Genomic DNA, 6,852 nt, shown 5'->3' with positions numbered 1-6,852 from the left:
GAGAAAGCAAATCTTAGCAGGACTTATTCACTTAATGGTAAGGTCCTAGGGAGTGTTGCTGAACAAAGAGACCTTGGAGTGCAGGTTCATAGCTCCTTGAAAGTGGAGTCGTAGGTAGATAGGATAGTGAAGAAGGCGTTTGATATACTTTCCTTTATTGGTCAGAGTATTGAGTATAGGAGTTGGGAGGTCATGTTGCGGCTGTACAGGACATTGGTTAGGCCACTGTTGGAATATTGCATGCAATTCTGGTCTCCTTCCTATCGGAAAGATGTTGTGAAACTTGAAAGGGTTCAGAAAAGATTTACAAGGATGTTGCCAGGGTTGGAGGATTTGAGCTACAGGGAGAGGCTGAACAGGCTGGGGCTGTTTTCCCTGGACCATCAGAGGCTGAGGGGTGACCTCATAGAGGTTTACAAAATCTTTAGGGGCATGGATAGGATAAATAGACAAAGTCTTTTCCCTGGGGTCAGGGAGTCCAGAACTAGAGGGCATAGGTTGAGGGTGAGAGGGGAAAGATATAAAAGAAACCTAAGGGGCAACTTTTTCACGCAGAGGGTGATATGTGTATGGAATGAGCTGCCAGAGGATGTGGTGGAGGCTGGTACAATTGAGACATTTAAGAGGCATTTGGATGGGTATATGAATAGGAAGGGTTTGGAGGGATATGGGCCGGGTGCTGGCCGGTGGGACTAGATTAGGTTGAGATATCTGGTCGGCATGGACAGGTTGAAGGGTCTGTTTCCATGCTGTACATCTCTATGACTCTATGACTCTAAGTAAAGGAATTAAGGGTTATGGTGAATGGATGGGTAAGTGGAGCTGAGTACACAAATAGATCAGCCATTATCGTATTGAATGGTAGAGCAGGCTGAAGGGGTCAGATGGCCTACTCCTCCTCCTAGTTCTAATGTTCTTATGTTCCAACTCTGCTTATTGTGGTTTCTGTTTTATCTCCATAACACTCACAATGGCTTCCAGTCTCACTGCCTATCAGCTTTGAACACTTCTTCAATGACCTATTGAAACTCTTGCAACAAGCCCTGTCCCGATTGCTAGGCCACCTTGAGTGCACATAATATTTGGGACCAGTTAAATGTAGTAAACTCTTAGAACTCTGTTTATGCAATGTTTACATTTTCACACAATGTTGGATTACAGTACAAATTGCACACAATGAAAATAAAGAGAAATTCACCACATCAAGTGACATTTGCAGAAGACGGCATAATGGGAAATTTCCCTTTGTCAGCTGGGTCATAGATTATTAAAAATCACACAACAGCAGGTTATAGTCCAACAGGTTTATTTGGAAGCATTAGCTTTCAGAGCACTGCTCCTTCATCAGATGATTGACAACCACTTGATAAAGAAGCAGCGTTCTGAAAGCTAGTGCTTCCAAATAAACCTGTTGGACTATAACCTGTTTTTTATTTAGATTACTTACAGTGTGGAAACAGGCCCTTCAGCCCAACAAGTCCACACCGACCCGCCGAAGTGCAACCCACCCATTCCCCTACATTTACCCCTTACCTAACACTACGGGCAATTTAGCATGGCCAATTCGCCTGACCTGCACATCTTTGGACTGTGGGAGGAAACCGGAGCACCCGGAGGAAACCCACGCAGACACGGGGAGAATGTGCAAACTCCACACAGTCAGTCGCCTGAGTCGGGAATTGAACCCCGGTCTCTGGCGCTGTGTGATTTTTAACTTTGTACATCCCAGTCCAACACTGGCACCTCCAAATTGGGTCATAGCATATAAGAGTAAAAGGGGTATGCTAGAACCTCATCAAACATTATTACGCCACTGGTAGAATATTTAGATAGCTGAGGTCACCATATTATAGGTAGGAAGGGTTTCAGAAGAGAGGGTAATTTAGCATGGAGGAAATTTACAACATGATTGTCAGGACTGGAGAAAGCTAATTATGAGAAAAGATTTCACAGACTAGATTTGTTTCCTTTGAAACAATAGAGACTGGTGAAGAGCTTTAATTATCAAGTTGAGGAATACAAAATTATAATAAAACTAGACAGAGTGATTGGGAAGGATCTACAAAAGATCAGTAACTGAAGCAGAGGTTTAAACTCTTGAATAAAAGTAAAAATACTGCAGATGCTGGAAATCTGAAACAAATGCAGAGAATGCTGGAGAAACTCAGCAGGCCCCAGAAATGAAAAGCTTAACATATGAGAAATGTTTGACGACTCTGGGTTTATACTCGATGGAGATTAGAAAGATAAGGGGGAATCTCATTGAAACATGCAGAATACAGAATGGCCTGGACAGAATTGATGTTGGGTAGATGTTTCCATTGGTAGGAGAGACCAGGACTCGAGGGCAGAGACTGAGAGTAAAGGGAAGACTTTTAGAACGGAGATAAGATGAAACTTCTTCAGCCAGAGAGTGGTGGATCCAATGAATTCACTGCCACAGAAGGCTGTGGAGGCCAGGTTACTGAGTACATTTAAGACTGAGATAGATAGGTTCTTTAATATCAAGGGGATCAAGGGTTACGGGAAGAAATGAGGAGAATGGGATGGCGATGCTAATCAGCCATGATTGAATGGCAGAGCAGACTCCATGGGCTTATGCGCTTAAGTTCTGTTCTTTTGTCTTATGGAGAAAGTGAGGACTGCAGATGCTGGAGATCAGAGCTGAAAATGTGATTCTGTATTCTGCATGTTTCAATGAGATTCCCCCTTATCTTTCTAATCTCCATCGAGTATAAACCCAGAGTCGTCAAACATTTCTCATATGTTAAGCTTTTCATTTCTGGGGCCTGCTGAGTTTCTCCAGCATTCTCTGCATTTGTTTCAGATTTCCAGCATCTGCAGTATTTTGCTTTTATTCAAGAGTTTAAACCTCTGCTTCAGTTACTGATCTTTTGTAGATCCTTCCCAATCACTCTGTCTCCTGCTCCTTGGATACTGCCTGACCTGCTGCGCTTTTCCAGCAACACATTTTTCAGCTCTTTTGTCTTATGGTCTGGCAACATCTGAGGAGAGAGAAAAGCAGAGTTAAAGTTTAGAGTCTGACATGACTTCTTCAGTTCTGTGGAAAAGTCACACCAGACTTAAACCGTCCCTCTCTTTAACTGTTTCTCTCTTGACAGATGCTGCCAGACCTGCTATGTTTCTCTAGCATTTTTTGTGTTTTTCATAGATGTAAGCTAATTGATAATTGAGGTAGGCAACGGCCTGGTGGTATTATTGCTGTGAATAGGAGGGTTTGGAGGGACATGGGCCGGGTGCTGGCAGGTGGGACTAGATTGGGTTGGGATATCTGGTCGGCATGGACGGGTTGGACCGAAGGGTCTGTTTCCATGCTGTACATCTCTATGACTCTACTAATCCAGAGACCCCATTAATGTTCTGGGACATGCATTCGAATCCTACCATGGCAGATGGTGGAATTTGAATTCAATAAATAATTGGAATTAAGACCCTAATGATGACCATAAATCCATTGTAATACCTCAGTTGATAAGTCCTCAAATGTCCTTTCTGCAACTGTAATACTGTCCTTGACTAACAATGCCACGCCCACCATCCCCCATCCCCTGCCCTCTGGTTAATTGGGGACAGGCAATAAGCGTTGGCCTAGCCAGCAATGCCCTTATTCCATGAATGAATTTTTAAAAATATAAGGGAGGTGAGGAACAATGTTTTCATTCAGACAGGATCAGAAATTTGTTACCTTTGAGCATGTTGAAGCAGAAACCATCATCACATACCTGCATGTATACTAAGCTACAAAGCAACAGGCCAAGAGATGAGAAATGGGATGAGGCTCTGTAGCTCTTTCTTTTTAATCAGTGCAGACACAATGACCAAATATCCCACCCACAATGTCACACATTTACATGATTCCATCGTAAACATTAATGTGTAGGAAATTACTTTAACCTTATTCATCTGGCAAATAAAGAGGGCGTTTGGGCAGCTAAATGACACAAAGCTGGGTGGCAGGATGAAATGTGAGGAGGATGTTAGGAGGATACAGGGTGTCCTAGACAGGCTAGGTGAGTGGACGGATGCATGGCAGATGCAGTTTAATGTGGATAAATGTGTGGTTATCCACTTTGGTGGCAAGAGCAGGAAGGCAGATTACTACCTAAATGGAGTCAAGTTAGGTAAAGGGGCAGTACAACAAGATCTAGGTGTTCTTGTACAGCAGTCAATGAAAGCAAGCATGCAGGTACAGCAGGCAGTGAAGAAAGCTAATAGCATGCTGGCCTTCATAACAAGAGGAATTGAGTATAGAAGCAAAGAGGTCCTTCGGCAGCTGTACAGGGCCCTGGCGAGACCGCACCTGGAATATTGTGCGCAGTTTTGGTCTCCAAATTTGAGGAAAGACATTCTAGCTATTGAGGGAGTGCAGCGTAGGTTCACGAGGTCAATTCCCAGAATGGCAGGACTATCTTACGCTGAAACATTGGAGCAACTGGGCTTGTATACACTTGAGTTTAGAAGGATGAGAGAGGATCTGATTGAGACGTATAAGATTATTAAAGGATTGGACACTCTGGAGGCAGGAAGCATGTTTCTGCTGATGGGTGAGTCCCGAACCAGAGGACACTGTTTAAAAATAAGGGGTAGGCCACTTAGAACAGATCTGTAGAGAACCTTCTTCACCCAGAGACTGGTGGGTGTATGGAATGCTCTGCCCCAGAAGGCTGTGGAGGCCAAGTCTCTGGATATTTTCAAAAAAGAGTTGGATAGAGCTCTTAAAGATAGTGGAATCAAGGGTTATGGGGATAAGGCAGGAACAGGATACTGATTGAGGATGATCAGCCATGATCATAATGAATGGTGGTGCTGGCTCAAAGGGCAGAATGGCCTACTCCTGCATCTATTGTCTATTGTCTATAAATTTGGCCTGGTTATTTACAAAGTTCTCTATAAGGAAATGGCCAGCCAGTGATGTCTTACACAGGCAGCAATGTACTTGCCCATATGTTATTTTTACCCTGGGCTGGGCTGAGAACAGAGTGAAGCACAGCTACCTAGCTGAACCAGGCTAGGAGAGGATCGACGCTTGATAAAGCATAACTTCAATTCCCCACCCTTTCACTACCACAGACATCTCAGTTTGACCACAGAACACCTCCCTCTCTCCCTGAATGTCAGCCGCTCACCTTACAACCCATGTTGTGTCATCATTACATTTGCAAACTTGCGAAATAATCTCAGGGAGTCCAGGCGAGAGATATGCTGGCCTTTCTTTCCTGTATCATTGTGCAGAGACTCATTCAGGTTTGTGTTCACTCAGAACAGAGACCACCAACGCATCGAGCATGAATCGCACTGGTGTTAAAACATCAGTTTATGATTAGCCAAATAAATCCACGGGCAAAAGAATACAACAACCACAGCATACCAGATGATTAAATTAACGTCTTGATGTGCTTCAGTCATGGTGTTGGAATGTGTGAAAACATACTCCAGAAAGCAATCCAGCTGTGGACTGCAATAGTAAGGAGAAAATATGGGCAATGCTGCACTAAATGAAGATTTTCTTTACCTTGTTAAAAATTGAGGTGAAGAGTTGCAACTTTCCACAGGATCATAGGTGATACAGGAGATCCAGCCATCACCTCTTTCCTCTAGGGTGGGATATATATGCAGGAGTGGAAAGCCATGGTCAGGAAATTCAGAAAGTCCAGGATACACAGATACACCTTTCTGCAATTGCACAGGGTCTTTGTGAGACCACATTTGGAGTATCATGGTGAAGATTTACCTGATTGATGCCTGGGGAGGCAGGACTGATTCATGAAGACAGACTGGATCAGTTCAGACTATATTCATAGGTGTTTTAGATGAATGAGGGGGAAATCACAGAAACGTATACAATTCTAACAGAACTAGTCAGAGTTGAACACAGGACTAAGGAATCCAGACACCCCCCAGGGGTCACAGTCCAGGGATAAAGTTTAGGACTGAGATGAGGAAAAATGTCTCCACCCAGAGAGTGGTGAGCCTGTGGAACTTTCTGCCACAGAAAGCAGCTGAGGCCCAAACATTGAATGTTTTCAAAAAGCAGTTAGATATAGTTCTTAGGGCTAAAGATGTCAAAGAAGGAAAATGGGAACAAGGAACTGAGTTGGATGATCAGCCATGATCATACTGAATGGTGAATGGTCTCCTGCTTCTATTTTCTCTGTTTCTATGTTTCAACGGGCATTAACTCCATAGCAGAGGTGCATGTATTCATCAATGGGACCTCTGCCTCCAATGACAAGCTGAGCATCCTCTTGAGGGAAATGCTGTGACAGAGTTGGGCAATCAGGAGCAGAGAACTTCTGGGTAGAGATTATGTAGGAAGGGAATGTTGGATATAGGAACAGCCTAAAGAGATTGGGGAGTGAATGTGGGGTTTGTCAGGGACAGAGCAAGGAACCAAATGTAATCTATAGTGAAGAATCACATGGAGTAGGAACAGCTGAAACATGTCTTCACAAAGGACAGAACAGATAACTAGCAGGGAATGGTACAAACAAGAAAGATTAGGAAAGAAGGGAGGAAAGGTGGGGATAGCTGTGCAATGTGAGAGATATCATAATGGCAGCAGCAAAGCAGGAAGACAATAGACTCCTGGGGTTTAAAATGAATGATAGCCAGGGATTGGTCATTATCAGATGTGCATTACAGGCAATCTATAAAGAAATTGGGAAGGAAATATGGAGCTGAAAATGTGTTGCTGGAAAAGTGCAGCAGGTCAGGCAGCATCCAAGGAGCAGGAGAATCGACGTTTCGGGCATAAGCCCTTCTTCAGGAATGAGGAAAGTGTGTCCAGCAGGCTAAGATAAAAGATAGGGAGGAGGGATTTGGGGGAGGGGG

Source organism: Chiloscyllium plagiosum, chromosome 3 (assembly GCF_004010195.1).
Source record: "Chiloscyllium plagiosum isolate BGI_BamShark_2017 chromosome 3, ASM401019v2, whole genome shotgun sequence".
Lineage (NCBI taxonomy): Eukaryota > Metazoa > Chordata > Chondrichthyes > Orectolobiformes > Hemiscylliidae > Chiloscyllium > Chiloscyllium plagiosum.
Note: the sequence above shows the minus strand (reverse complement) of the source record.